The sequence below is a fragment of the Hyperolius riggenbachi genome, chromosome 9 (genome assembly GCF_040937935.1).
Source record: "Hyperolius riggenbachi isolate aHypRig1 chromosome 9, aHypRig1.pri, whole genome shotgun sequence".
In the NCBI taxonomy this organism is placed as follows: domain Eukaryota; kingdom Metazoa; phylum Chordata; class Amphibia; order Anura; family Hyperoliidae; genus Hyperolius; species Hyperolius riggenbachi.
Genome location: NC_090654.1, coordinates 15674710 through 15689139, shown reverse-complemented (window position 1 = coordinate 15689139; position 14430 = coordinate 15674710). Strand labels below are relative to the sequence as shown.

The window sequence follows — 14430 nt, the reverse complement described above, 5'->3', positions numbered from 1 at the left end:
CCTATAGTCACAAAAACGTGAGGCCCAGGAGCGCGTTTGCGACTGGCGAATCTGATAACAAGCTGGTGAAAGCCCACCGGGACGACGTTTCCTTCAAAAGCAGGTGGCCAAACGCAACTGGAGCTCACCTCTTTTGTGACGTACGGTTTATTTCGAACCGTGAGACTTCTTCAGCCAAGGTCGGTGAAATCGCCTGCTTAGGATTCTAAAACAAAGTTCTCGGGTGTCCTGAAAGCTTCTTAATTGTAAGTACTACCTTTTGTTTCTGTAACTTCTCGTACGCAGGGCTGCGTTTAAAGTATAAGTATTGATGTGTTGTCATATTGTTTTGCATGACACAATCTGTGGTCAGTTTCCTAAGCTACCGTGTGCCTCAGCGGAATTGTAAGTCTTTGTGACAGAATACAGCCGCATAACAGGCAGTAATATCGGGAGTGGATCTACTACCACCGATTGTGTCAGTGCCTTAGTCGGAGGTGCCTCTCCTTAGAAGTTCAACGCACGGAAGTTGTGTCAGGTACCCCGTGCCCAAGTAAGAGGGCGGACAGGGGCTCCAGGTGACTACCAATCCTTCCATTAACAGGTGCGTGGACGGGGAGGTAAAGAGTGTGTCAAGGTACAAGCAAAATTATGGCCACTAATGATGAAGGTGTGTTTTTTAGGGTATCTGTATTCTGACAGCTGTAAAGAAACTTGTTTCTCAAATTAAAGGAGATTCTCAGGGTAATGTGATTTTAGAAAAGTAACATTGTTTAACAGAAGCTCAAAGATGGCTACTAGAGGCATATATGAGGAGGGGCCAAGTACGGAGAACAAAGACTTGGAGGAGGTACCATCTACTGTATACCAAGTTCCCCGGGACCTTCCCCAAAACCAAACTCAGCCCCTCCCACAAAAGGTGAATGGGACCTCCCAGACATATGAGGCGGAATATAGTATTAATGCATCAGATATAGATGAGCTATTGGATACAGTGATGAAGGTTTTTAGTAAATATAGAGGTATAGCTCCCCCTGCTGTTGAAACGACAGATTCCCCTTATGAACGGTGTAGGATTGCTATACGTGAGGTTTTGACTGAAGGATTGTGCAAGTGTGTCACACAATATATTGTGGATCATAGAGTCTGCAGACCGAGTGATTTTCTAGAAAGCACCCGGCACCCTGTATGTGTGAAAGGGAAGAAAGTTGCTACATATGTTTCTGATGGCAACAAGGAAAGTAATTGTTATGAGAATGGTGGTAACAGCCACACACGCCCACAAAAGCGCAGATTTAAGGACTATGAAGGTCGCAAACAACGCAGAGAATGTTTTGAATGTGGGTTGAAAGATCACCAGGCCCGGAATTGCCCCCAGAGGGCCAGAGGGGCCACAGTGACAGAGTGTAGTTTAGGGTACTAATTTGTGCCCTAAGTTGAAGGTAAATGTGTAAGTGTATTACTGAAAAGCGAATGTCAAGATGGAATGTTACGTTGTGGTGTGTAAGATGTGAAGCTGGGAATTCTGAGCTCTGAAATCTAAATCACCAGAGCTCCCTAGGGAGTGTGCAGCAGAGGGGGAGAAGGGGGGCCTATAGGAGAAATCCACAAGTTATGAGCTGCTGTTTGTCTGTTTGTTGTTTGTGTAGTTTGTACAGTATATAAATGTCTGTACAAGTATTATACTCTGTCTGTTTGATGTTTGTCTGAAGATTGAAAATTTAAAAGTGATTCTTACTGTTTGTCTGTAAATGTCGGTTATTTGAAATGTGTTTGTACTGTTGAATTCTGTGAAATTTGAGTGGAGTTTCTGTCTGGAATCTGTGAGAAGGTATGAGTTACACCCACATTTCTGAGGAGGGGGCAAGAGGCTTTATGGACTATTAGTCCCAGCCTAGATGTGTGTATGTGTATTGGAGCAGAACGGAGTGATTTGAGAAAATGCATGCAGCAAGATGAAAGGTTTGTTTGCAAGAAATTAATGTATATATTTTGTGAAACCCAAAGTGCGGGATAAATAAAAAAAAGAGAGAGAGAAACCCCGCAAATATTATTTTCAATTATAAGAGTAAAAAAAAAAAAAAAAAAAAAATGATGATTTTTGTTTTTTGTTTCTGGGAACAATTGATTGCTGTATTGCTGTAGTATGTGGGTCATTGTCATCGACTGATTGACTGTTTTGATTGACATCTGATTAAATTTTTATAAATTGTGGGTATGTTAGAAGAAGTTCAGTAAAATGACTTTGATAGAGATATTTTGACCACAATGCCTTGTCAAATGGCGGACTGCAGAGAGGGATGCATGATTGTAGTTCTCTGCCAAGAGCCCAACCCCACCCCCACCAGCCCCACCCCCCCCCCCCCTGCCCCCACCCGCACCCCCACCAGCCCAATCCCACCAGCTCCATCCATCCATTCCCCCACCACCCCCCCCCCCCCCCCGCCTATGCTGCACAGCCAGTTTGCTTGGGCATTTACGTCTTCATTGTCCAAAAAGGCTGCACCACCCTAGCCCCTGTACTTTTGTTTTCTGTGTTGTTTATTGACCAGAGGATGTTTTTCCCGTCCGCATCTGCGCGCAGTGACTTGTCCGCAAGGCAATTAACAAATCTTTGTGGATCAGTTCTATGTGCATAGGAGGGAATACACCAATGATTGTCCTGGTCTTACAGTAGTGAGCTGAAGAACATCGTGGAATAGATAAGCTTCTTTCTGCGTCTCTGCTCAAGCTGTGTGTTTATTACTTACCCTGTTATATGGGATTCCGTCCCCCACTGTTTTCACTACCAGCCTGTATGCTTTCCCATCATGCATATGTTTGCGGCTTAGTGGTGTCCACAGGGTTAGGTGCCAGCAACTGACGAGCCCACCTGTCCTACGTACCATGGATGTTATGTGGGTTCCCGCAGCACTGGCCATCCACTTGTGTGCAACTTCCCCGTCCCCTCATCTCCCGTGGCAAAGAAATGGCAGTTCTAACGTCTACAACTACAGCTCCCTCTGCAGCTTTGCTGTCTCAGGCTTCAGGTCACCCTTTTAGGTCGTTTTGTACACTGCTGACCTACTAACCTTCCTTTGACTGATTTTGTCCAATTTATTTGTGGTGATGACACATGAGTCTTACATGTGTCAACAGGAGGGATAGTGGCTAAATTAGAATAAAACCACATGGGAACATTTAAGCCATTGCAAGAGGGCGCACATGGGCCCTCCGGATCCAGATTAATTAAAAGATCCAGAGCCACAGCTTGCTACAAACACTCACATGAAGCTTCGGTGGCTTTTGAAACAAAAGAAATGTTGTTTGAATCTTGCTCAAGAAGAACGCTTAGCGGTCATTTCCTTTTAAAACAGTAGCCAGATACAATCTGTTCTTGATAGTTAGCACCACGGGGTAAAGAGGGGCGGAAATTTGAGATCCTGAGGCGACGGGAACATTTGCTTGAACCTCAGTGCGACCACGATCTCAAAGGCTGTGGGAAGATATTAGAGGATTCTTCCTAAGGCACAGGTGTAGTTCTTTATCTTGAACCATGGTGAAAAGGAGATAAAAAAGGGGGAACAGATACCTAAAAAGGCTACATAGGGGAAGTTGGGTTAGAGCCATAGCATGTTTAAAGAAGAAGAAGAAGAAGAGTCCTGGAATGACAATGACTGAACGACCTCCATTGAATAGCAATGACAGGATAGACAAAGAGACTACTGACCCATCCCCACCGGACAGTATTAACAAGATGAACGTGACTAGTGATAAAGTTTTAGTGACCGGTGGAATTTTTAATTTTTGGATTACTTTGGCAATTTTTACTGCAAACCGAGTGAATGTACCGAGTGAATGTGTCTGACTGTATTGTGTGTGCAGCGGCTAGACCGCAGATTGCTCTGGTATCAGTAGTGGCGAGTGGGTCTGAATTAGAATGTATTAAACAAAGTATGATAAGTGTGAATCAACCACGGAACTGTACCACAGAGAGAGTCCATATGAAGGTACCAGGCACGCCGCAGCGTGCATTTGCTACAGCCAGCAATCTTACGTGCTATAATAGATCTGCCCCCCAGTAACCATTCAATGATCAAGTATTGTGGAGAAATAGTGGATATAACCAATGATAAAGGGTTAAGCCTAGGAGCAAAATGGCAGTTAGAAGATACTTGGTGGACTTGTGAACCCAACAAAGCAGAATCATCATTGCCACCAGAATGGAAAGGGTTGTGTGCCCCTGTCTGGATGATAGAACATGTCACTATATTGCCCTATGAGTCCTTTAAAATTTTGGTGGATAAAAAGGTACACCGGAGTAAAAGGGAGGCACCAAAAGGGAGTTTGGACCCATATGTATATATTGATGCAATAGGGGTCCCCAGAGGGGTGCCAGACGAGTTCAAGGCTAGGAACCAAATTGCTGCAGGGTTTGAGTCCATTTTCCTATGGCCAACAGTTAACAAAAATGTAGATTGGATTAATTACATTTATTACAATCAGCAAAGATTTGTTAATTATACTAGAGATGCTATCGAAGGTTTGGCAGAACAACTGAAAGCAACATCATTAACAGCACTGCAGAATAGAATTGCATTAGATATGCTGTTGGCAGAGAAGGGGGGTGTATGTGAATTTTTTGGGGAACAATGTTGTACCTATATTCCAGATAATACATCCCCTGATGGAAAAGTGACAGTGGCTCTTCAGCAGTTAAAAGACCTATCCGAAGAGCTGAAACGAAACTCAGGTGTTTCAAACCCTATAACAGACTGGTTACAGAACTGGTTTGGAAGCTGGACTTCATTTTTTCAGAGTTTTGGTATCGCATTCCTAACTGTTCTTATGGTTCTGTTCCTACTAGCCTGCTGTATTTTTCCAATGCTGAGGACATTTTTTGCAAGGTTGATAGATAAGCATATGAGTACTACTATGTATGCAGCCTTAGCACAGCATGATGAAGAAGCATACGGTGATTTGGGAGGAGATTATGATGGTATGCTGGAGGGAGATGGCCAGGCCAACGTGTGAGGCAGTAATTCCAGCTCACGGCCAGAGCCTGATTTTTGTTTTTGATCATTTCACTTCTATGCCCTGACTTGCTGTAGTGCATACCCATTTGCAGCAAAGGGGAGTAGAAGGCTGTGTTTGCTTGAATCTCTAACCCCTGTAGTGGAGACACATTTGCAGATACCTGAGGTTTAAGTAAACATAAGCACAGAAATGTGAATGTAAATATTCCTTTTATACACATATGTAATCAAGCCACAACCCACAGTATTAATTATAAACAGGAGGGAAATGTGGAAAGAATTTTATAATTAAATCTGTTGATCTTTATGTATACCCTGTATATCATGTATATCCTGTGTAACCTATGTGACTATACAGACCACATGCACAAGATTAGATTATTGTGTTAGAATGACACTTTAAGTTAACCGAGGAGTTATCACGATATCACTGAATATATATTCTGCATATGTTTTGAACCATTTACTGTGTACAGTTTTTTCCATATTCCTTCACAGTAAGCCAGAACAACCTTCAACCCCCCTTCAGTGTCATTCTGTACCAAGCACAGAGCCAGCAGGTTGAGAGGACCAGTTTTAACCAGTTCTCTGAAAGTATGGGTGATTCTGAAGGACATGAGACAAGAAACTGATGTCAGAAGATTTCTCTTTCATGTTCACTTTCATTTATTCATGAGGGACACAGAGGAAGAACAACCCCACCTAAAAGGAGGAACTGGACATGCTGATTGGACTTTTAACAGAAAGAACTGCCCAAAGGGAGGAATATTTTATTATATTCATTAGGTTTAAAAGCCTCTGCGCACAGGAAGAGCTTGCTTTTTCTTTGCTTAGCAGGATTTGTGTAGCTACAATCCATACTCATGCTGACTGAGAAAACGCCCTTGTACAAGAAATAAAGACTTCTATGATTTTGGCAAATGAATGAAGAGTGTCTCATAAGTGAGTTTATTTACTTTTAACATCACGCAGTAACAGCTCCTACCTGGGCAGCGATAAGATGGGATCAGGTGACCTCTCATTCTAACGTTTGTAACACGGCTGTGGAGTTGGAGGAGGAGTCGGAGCAATTTTGGGTACCTGGAGTCGAAGTTGGAGTCGGTAGTTTTATAAACTGAGGAGTCTGAGTTGGATGATTTTTGTAGTCCACAGCCCTGATTTGTAAACAGGCTTACCCCATACACACGCTCAACAAAAGTCTTTTAAATGCGCAATTATAAAACAAATTGTTTGCTATTCAAGCAACTGATAAGACCCAGCTCAGGTCAATCCAACTGTTGCAGTGGGTCTTATCAGTTATAAGCTGGGTCTTATCAGTTGCTTGAACAATAGCAAACAACCTTTTTGGTTTGTTTCAACAGCAAAAGTTGTTTGATAATTGTGCATGTAAAAGACTTTTGTTGAGCGTGTGTATGGGCCTTTAGTGTTATAATTACAGGAAATGTTTTTCATCTGTTCTAGTTTTTAAAGGACACCCGAGGTGAAAATAAACTAATGAAATAAACAATTGTATTCATCCTCCTTCTCCTAAATATGATTTTTTTATTTATTTTATATTTAAATCTACTTTTTAACCTTTTATTGTTTTGCTCAATGACACATTCATTGAAGTATGCCAGAACTAAATTCTATGAACTATTGACCCTTTTTATCTCTTTCCGCTTGCAGTGATATGAACAATAACATGCAGTTATGTTACAGACAAGGCTAAGGGTAGACAGTCATACACAGGGGTGCTCGGATGCCCCTTATCAAAATCCAAATTAATCCGGATACCCAGATATCCGGACCGGATATCAAAAACCGAACTTTGTGGTATCCGCGTATACATGAATATCCGAATGCATTATCCGCGCGGATTCGGATATCCGGATAGAAAACTGGAAGTGGCCTTTAAATTGCTTCCAAAACGTTTTTTAGGGTAAATGAGGCATGGAACATCATTTTTTTTTTTTTTTTTTTAAGGGAAACACTAATTATGTGGAGACTTATAATAAAAAAAAAAATGGCGGTAAATTAACCTGCCTGGCGTTCTATTAAGATCGCCAGGGAGGCTGCGGGACGGTTTTTTTTTAATAAAAAAAAAACTATTTCATGCAGCCAACTGAAAGTTGGCTGCATGAAAGCCCACTAGAGGGCGCTCCGGAGGCGTTCTTCCGATCGCCTCCGGCGCCCAGAATAAACAAGGAAGGCCGCAATGAGCAGCCTTCCTTGTTTTGCTTACATCGTCGCCATAGCGACGAGCGGAGTGACGTCATCGACGTCAGCCGACGTCCTGACGTCAGCCGCCTCCGATCCAGCCCTTAGCGCTGGCCGGAACTTTTTGTTCCGGCTACGCTGGGCTCAGGCGGCTGGGGGGACCCTCTTTCGCCGCTGCTCGCGGCGGATCGCCGCAGAGCGGCAGCGATCAGGCAGCACACGCAGCTGGCAAAGTGCCGGCTGCGTGTGCTGCTTTTTATTTGAGCCAAATCGGCCCAGCAGGGCCTGAGCGGCAGGCTCCAGCGGTACTGGACGAGCTGAGCTCGTCCAGACCGCCCAGCAGGTTAACATCAGGACTACGTTCCAGAGAGTGGTCGTGCAGCCCAAATTGTGTCCAAAGTCCAACTGCACAACTGGGACATCAGTTTTCAGCTCAGACATCTCAAAAAAATTAAAGCTATTGTAGTGGCGTAATAGCTGGTGGCAGTGGCAGGCTATTGTGGTGGCAGTGGCAGCAGAAGATATAGTTCTGTGTGGACCCTGGTGGTGTGGTGGGTACCACAGACAGGAGCAGCAGGAGTAGGTACATGCAGCTATTGTAGTGGCATAATAGCTGGTGGCAGGCTATTGTAGTGGCGTAATAGCTGGTGGCAGTGGCAGCAGAAGATATAGTTTTGTGTGGACCCTGGTGGTAGTGGTGGGTACCACAGACAGCAGCAGCAGCAGGAGGAGGAGGAGTAGGTAGATGCAGCTATTGTAGTGGCGTAATAGCTGGTAGTGACAGCAGAAGATATAGTTTTGTGTGGACCCTGGTGGTGATGGTGTGGACCCTGGTGGTGGTGGGTACCACAGACAGCAGCAGGAGGAGGAGTAGGAAGATTCAGCTATCCTAGTGGCGTAATAGCTGGTAGTGGCAGCAGAAGATATCGTTTTGTGTGGACCCTGGTGGTGATGGTGTGGACCCTGGTGGTGGTGGGTACCACAGACAGCAGCAGGAGGAGGAGTAGGAAGATTCAGCTATCCTAGTGGCGTAATAGCTGGTAGTGGCAGCAGAAGATATCGTTTTGTGTGGACCCTGGTGGTGGTGGGTACCACAGGCAGGAGCAGCAGGAGGAGAAGTAGGTAGTCCTGTAGATGCACCCTGGCGGTAGGAGCAGCACAGGCAGCAGAAGACAGGAGGAGGAGAAGTGTAACGTGGCAGGTAACGTAGATATTCCACCATGGCACCTAGTGTTGGTACCATGGCACAGTTGAAACATTACAAAGTAGAGGTTCCAGGAAGCGGTCGTACTGCCGCAGTTGGGATCTCCTCACAACTCAGACAGCACAGTTATCAGCCCAGACACCTCCAAAAAAATTACACAGCAATTGTGTTTAGATAGACCATGGCACCTAGTGTGTTGGTACCACAGCTGTAAAAAAAAAAAAGACGGAGCCTGGAGGTTGTGGTGGTAAGGTAGGCATAGTGATTTCCAGCCACTTCATTTCCCCCTCTTGCCAACAACAGGGGCCAGGAATTTACCAACCACCCAAGCCTGATTTATTTTGAGAAATGTAAGTCTGTCCACAGACTGGGTGGATAGACAAGAGCGATTCTCGGTGACCACACCACCGGCCGTACTGAAGCACCTCTCGGACAGCATGCTGGAAGGGGGGCAAGCAAGGATTTCCAGGGCGTACTGCGCCAGCTCGCTCCAAATATCCAGGTGCTTGACCCAGTAATCTACAGGGGGTCTACAGGGGTGTCGCTGTCAAGCCCGCTGTAGGACCCCATGTAGTCTGCCACCATCCGGTCAAGCGCTGGTTCTGGCTTTGGTAGCCACATGCTGCTGCAGGCACCTCCTCAGTCGGCAGCTTTACCGGTGTGGCGTACAGCGCTTTTGTGAGAGACAGCAGGTTTGATGGGCGCTTCTGCTGCTGGACGCATGCACCTGCTGCTGTGCTGACTGGACTGTGACAGCAGGGGGGGGGGGGTTGGAAGTATGGGGGAAGGCTTCCTCCAGGCACTGAACCAGGGACCACTGCAAGTCCCTCATTCGACGCACAGAGTCTCCTCCTACAGGCAAGAACTGATGCAGCTTCCCCTTCAGCTGTGGATCCAGCATCAGGGTGATCAAGATGTCCTCCCGACCATGCATCTGCTTCACCCTTGGGTAGCTGCGCAGGCATTGCTGCATGTGCGCTGCCATGATGAAGAGGGCTGTCATCTCTGCTAACACATAATCATCTCCCCCAGTGCGGTCCTCCTCCTCTATTCCTGAATCTCCCCCTGCTCTCTCCACCCGCGCACCACGGCAGCTGCACTCGGCTGTGCCGCCTCATTCTCAGGGACCTCCAAGTCCTCAACCTCCTCCTCCTGCCACACAGAGGTGGACTGTGCAGGTGGCTTCTGCTCCTGTTGGATCAAGGCTTTCTCTCCCACTTCCAGCAGAGCATAGAGGGCCTTGTCCAGCATGCACACTGGGGCACCCACTCACACAGCGGCGCACGGTCCCAGCTGACCATGTTGGTGGCCTCCAGGAAGGGTGCCAGCGCCAAGCACACCACACCATTTTGCCCCACTCAGCACTGAGGATGATGTCTGGGAGGTGGTGGTGCTGGTCCCGAACACTGGGGTGGCTTTGGATAGGTAGTGGTTGACAGCCTGCCTCTGTTCAACCAGACGATCCAACATGGCCAGGGTGGAATTCCACTGTGTTGGAACGTCTATGATGAGACCGTGCCGGGGCAGGTTCAGCTCCATCTGCATGGCTTCCAGGGATGCTAAGGCACCACACGAGCCGTGGAAAGGACCCACCGTTTTCCTAGCCGCTTTTAACAGGGGGTCCGTCCCCTGGTAGATGCTCAAAAATTTCTGCACCACCAGGTTCAGGACGTGGGCCAGACAGGGGATGTGGGTGAGGTCTCCCCGGTGGATGACAGCAACAAGGTTGGCCCCATTGTCGGACACCACCTCTCTGACTCTCAGGCCTCTGGGGGTCAGCCAACTCCTCTTCTGCTCTTGGAGTTTGGCCGACCGTCTGTGCTTCCCCAGACTGATCATCTCCAGCAGCGCTTGGCAGTGGCAGGCCTTCACACTGCTGCTGAGGCGGGGGTGTTTGGCGGCGACAGGTTTTTCCGGAGGGTGGAACTGGAGCGAAGGAACCTGCTGCACTTCCCCTGACCCTGCTGCGGGGTGGCACAACCCACTGGCTTGATGATGCTGCTGTCCCCTCCTCACCCCCTTCCATCAAACTGACCCAATGAGTGGTAAAGGACAGGTAGCGGCCTGTCCCAAGCCGGCTTGACCATGAGTCCATGGTCACATGGACCCGCTCCCCCAACGCATGGTCTAGGCCACGTTCCACATTGGCCATCGTGAAGTAATGCAGTGCTGGGATGGCCGTGCGGGAAAAGTAGTGCCGGCTGGGGATAGGCCAATCCGGCGATGCAGACTGAAGGAGCGCACGCATGTCGCTCCCCTCCTGCACAAAGGAGTATGGGAGGAGCTGGGAGGACATGGCCCGTGCAAGCAGGCCGTTCAGCTGGCGGATGCGACGGCTGCCAGGAGGCAGAGCCTTGACGACAAATGACTCGCTCAGCAGGGTCTGGTGGTGGTTTTTGACTTGCACGGGATGAGGAGAAGGGAGCAGAGGAGACCGCTGAGGACTGGCTGCCTGAACAGGCCTCAGTGTCGGCAGGAGTGGCAAAGGGGGTTCTGGTGGTGCTTTTTGCCGGTACACAGCCTCTTTAACTCCTCATGCTCAACATAATGTTTTTTTTTGCCAGATGGTTGAAGCTGGAGGTGCCGTAGTTGGAGGGGTTGCAACCTCTGCTCAGCTTCATCTGGCACACGTTGCAAGTTACAAACTGGCTGTCCACTGAGGGCAGATCAAAGAACTGCCAGATTGGGGATAGAAATTTGCCCTTACGCCCTGAATGAGCTGCTTTTTTTTTTTTTTTTCTCCCTGTGGTGGTTGGGCCTGGGGCAGGGGCGCCGCGAGGCATAAAGCGAACCAAGCGGCCGCTTGGGGCCTCAAGATCGTAGGGGCCTCGGCGGCTCAGTGACGTCGGCGTGACGTCACTGTTTTCCCGCAGCCCCGTGGGGCTGGCAGAGCAGAGCAGGGCAGGGCTACGGGAAGATGGCCGCCGCCGAAGCCCTGCTCTGGAGACTATTTATGCCTTCAGTACAGGGCTTCGGGTGGCCATCTTCCCGTAGCCCTGATTCAATCAGCGCGGGAGATTGGAGGAGGGAGGGCCGCCTGAGGAGCCGGCCACCGGCCAGGAGAGGAGACGGGGAGAGAAGACTGCTGCCAGTGCCAGGTGAGTAAATTCTTTTCTTTTTGCAGCTCTTAAAATGTGCCCTAATTGTGTTTGATTTCTGCTGAACTGTGCCCTAATTGCGTTTGATATCTGCTGAAAATATGCCCTAATTGCGTTTGATTTCTGCTGAACTGTGCCCTAATTGCATTTGATTTCTGCTGAACTGTGCCCTATTTGCATTTGATTTCTGCTGAACTGTGCCCTATTTGCATTTGATTTCTGCTGAACTGTGCCCTATTTGCATTTGATTTCTGCTGAAAATGTGCCATAATTGCGTTTGATTTCTGCTGAAAATGTGCCCTAATTTCGTTTGATTTCTGCTGAAAATGTGCCCTAATTTCGTTTGATTTCTGCTGAAAATGTGCCCAAATTGCGTTTGATTTCTGCTGAACTGTGGCCCTAATTGCGTATGATTTCTGCTGAAATGTGGCCCAAATTGCGTTTGATTTCTGCTGAAATGTGGCCCAAATTGCGTTTTTATTTTCTGGTGTCTGGGGTAACTGTTGCTGCATTTATTATTTAATGGTCATAGTTGGTTATATTTGCTGTGCTACGATTAAGCTCTGGCCATACAATGTCATGGCCAAATCCATCCTACGCGCACCTCAATCACCCCCACATCCATTTTCCCCGCAAACAGCCCCGCCCCAATCAGCCCTCCAGCTCCACCCACATGTCATGGCCACGCCCACTTATGCAGGATAGCCACACCCATTTTTCGCCGCGCCGCAGGATAGGGCCACTTCCTACAGTCCGCTTGGGGCCACAAAAACATTAGCTGCACCCCTGGCCTGGGGTTGAGTGGTGCAGCTGGTGGTAGCAGCAGAAGATAATGCAGCAGGCTGTGGGTCCCGCATTTTACGTCCACTGCTGCGCCTGCCAATGTCAGCAATGCTGATCCTCCTTGACAGACCCCCCCCCCCCCCCAACAATCACCGTCACCATCTGTGACTCCTCCACATACCCCATTGCGCCCAGAATATCCTCCTCAAACTCATTGGTAACAGACCTGATTGCGCTCGCGGTGCCTGGAGTAAAGAGCATGCAGACTCATGGGTATGCTGCCCGCTGGGGTCGACCTGATGGCCGACTAGTCCCCATGCACTGCTGGGCAGCTGCTGCTTCTCCTGTGAACAGGAGTGGTGGTGGGGGTGGAGCTCTCTGTTGTAGAGCTGGTGGTGGTGGCCTGCTCATCCACCATCAGCTGCCTCACAGGCTTGGCGTCTTTCTCCTCCAATTTGCGGCGCCGACCCTGCTGAAAAATGGCCGCTACACGCTGCTGCACCTCTGCACCGTGACTCCCCCTAACAGCTGGGCGCCCAGTGCATCCACGGCCAGTGGCTAGCGGTGGAATGGACACTGGCGCGGCAGAACTGCTGGCGGTGACTGTGCCAGCAATGTTCCCTCTCTTCTTGGCCTTGCTGCCCTGCCCCTGGCTGCCAGTGCCAGCAGACAGTGCAAGTTTGTGTGATGTCGCCAGATGGATGTGGGGTACTTGCACTTTATTCAAATCGGTGTTGGACTTTAATGAATCTGCACGGACAGCAGAGTAGAACACAGTGTGTACACTAACTGTCTATCTCACACACACTGACACTCAGAGTCAGCAGCACAGCGGAAATGCAGTAATCTGTAGTAGTAAGCAGGGGCGGCGCCAGGGAGGGTGCTTTTGGGTGCTCAAGCACCCTCTAAATTTGTCCAAGCACCCCCTGGCGTGAACTGACTTCAGGCGTCTAAGAGACGCCGAGTCAGTTCACAGCGGCAGCCCGGAGCAGCAGGCAGGGCTACGGTAAGATGGCCGCCCGAAGCCCTGCTCTGCAGACTTGGAGTCTGCAGTGCAGGGCTTCGGGCGGCCATTTTCCCGTAGCCCTGCTCGCCGGGTAATGTAGGCTGCTGCAGGAAGGAGGAAGAGGATCGTGGGAGCTGAGCTGCACGCCACAAGGAGGTCGGAAGAGGAGGAGGTCGGAACAGGAGGTCTTCTGACAAGGTGAGTAAATGGGTTTTTCTTTTCTTTTTCAGGTGGTACTGCTGATTGGGGTCAGAACTGCTGAGCATTGTGCATATTGGGGTCAGATCTGCTGAGGATTGTACATATTGGGGTCATATCTGATAAGGATTGTGCATATTGGGGTCATATCTGATAACGGTTGTGCATATTGGGGTCATATCTGATAACGGTTGTGCATATTGGGGTCATATCTGATGATTGTGCATATTGGGGTCATATCTGATAACGAATGTGCATATTGGGGTCATATCTGATAACGATTGTGCATATTGGGGTCATATCTGATAACGATTGTGCATATTGGGGTCATACCTGATAACGATTGTGCATATTGGGGTCATTGAACATGTTTTTTTATTCAAATCTGCTCACATTACGTGTATTTTCTTGAGAAAACCTGCACAATTATGTGAATTTTCTGGGGAAAGGGTCACCAAAACTTGGGCCCTCTGTCTTTGCGTTGCACTTTTAAAGGGAACCCGAGGTGAGAATAATATTGAGGCTGCCATATTTATCTCTTTTTAAGTACCGTATTTTTTGCCGTATAAGACGCACTTTTTCTTCCCCAAAATGTTGCAGGGATACGCGATCAGCACACCACATGCGCCGGGGTCACGCATACGCATGTGTGACCTGGCGCACGATGCTCTCGTATCCCTGCACGGCTAATTGGGACCTGCCAGCGTTGTTCGCCGGCATGCGTGTGATGATAACGCTGGCCGGTCCTAATTAGCCGCGCAGGGATACGAGATCAGCGTGCTCCGGGACGTTCATGCGTATGCGTGACCCCGGCGCACGTGGTGTGCTGATCGCGTATCCCTGCACGGCTAATTAGATCCGGCCAGCGTTGTTCGGCGGCATGCGTGTGATGATAGCGTATCCCTGTGGCTAATTAGGACCGGCCAGCGATGTTCGGCGGGGGCAGCA

At 48.6% G+C, this 14430-nt stretch overlaps 1 long non-coding RNA gene across 1 annotated transcript; it reads left to right on the top strand.

Annotated features, from left to right (window-relative positions):
- The first annotated feature begins 251 nt into the window (after nt 1-251).
- Nucleotides 252-5919, top strand: LOC137531957 (uncharacterized). Its single transcript, XR_011023818.1, has 2 exons — nt 252-1941; nt 5493-5919. It is a non-coding gene; the product is annotated as an uncharacterized lncRNA (long non-coding RNA).
- Nucleotides 5920-14430: the final 8511 nt, after the last annotated feature.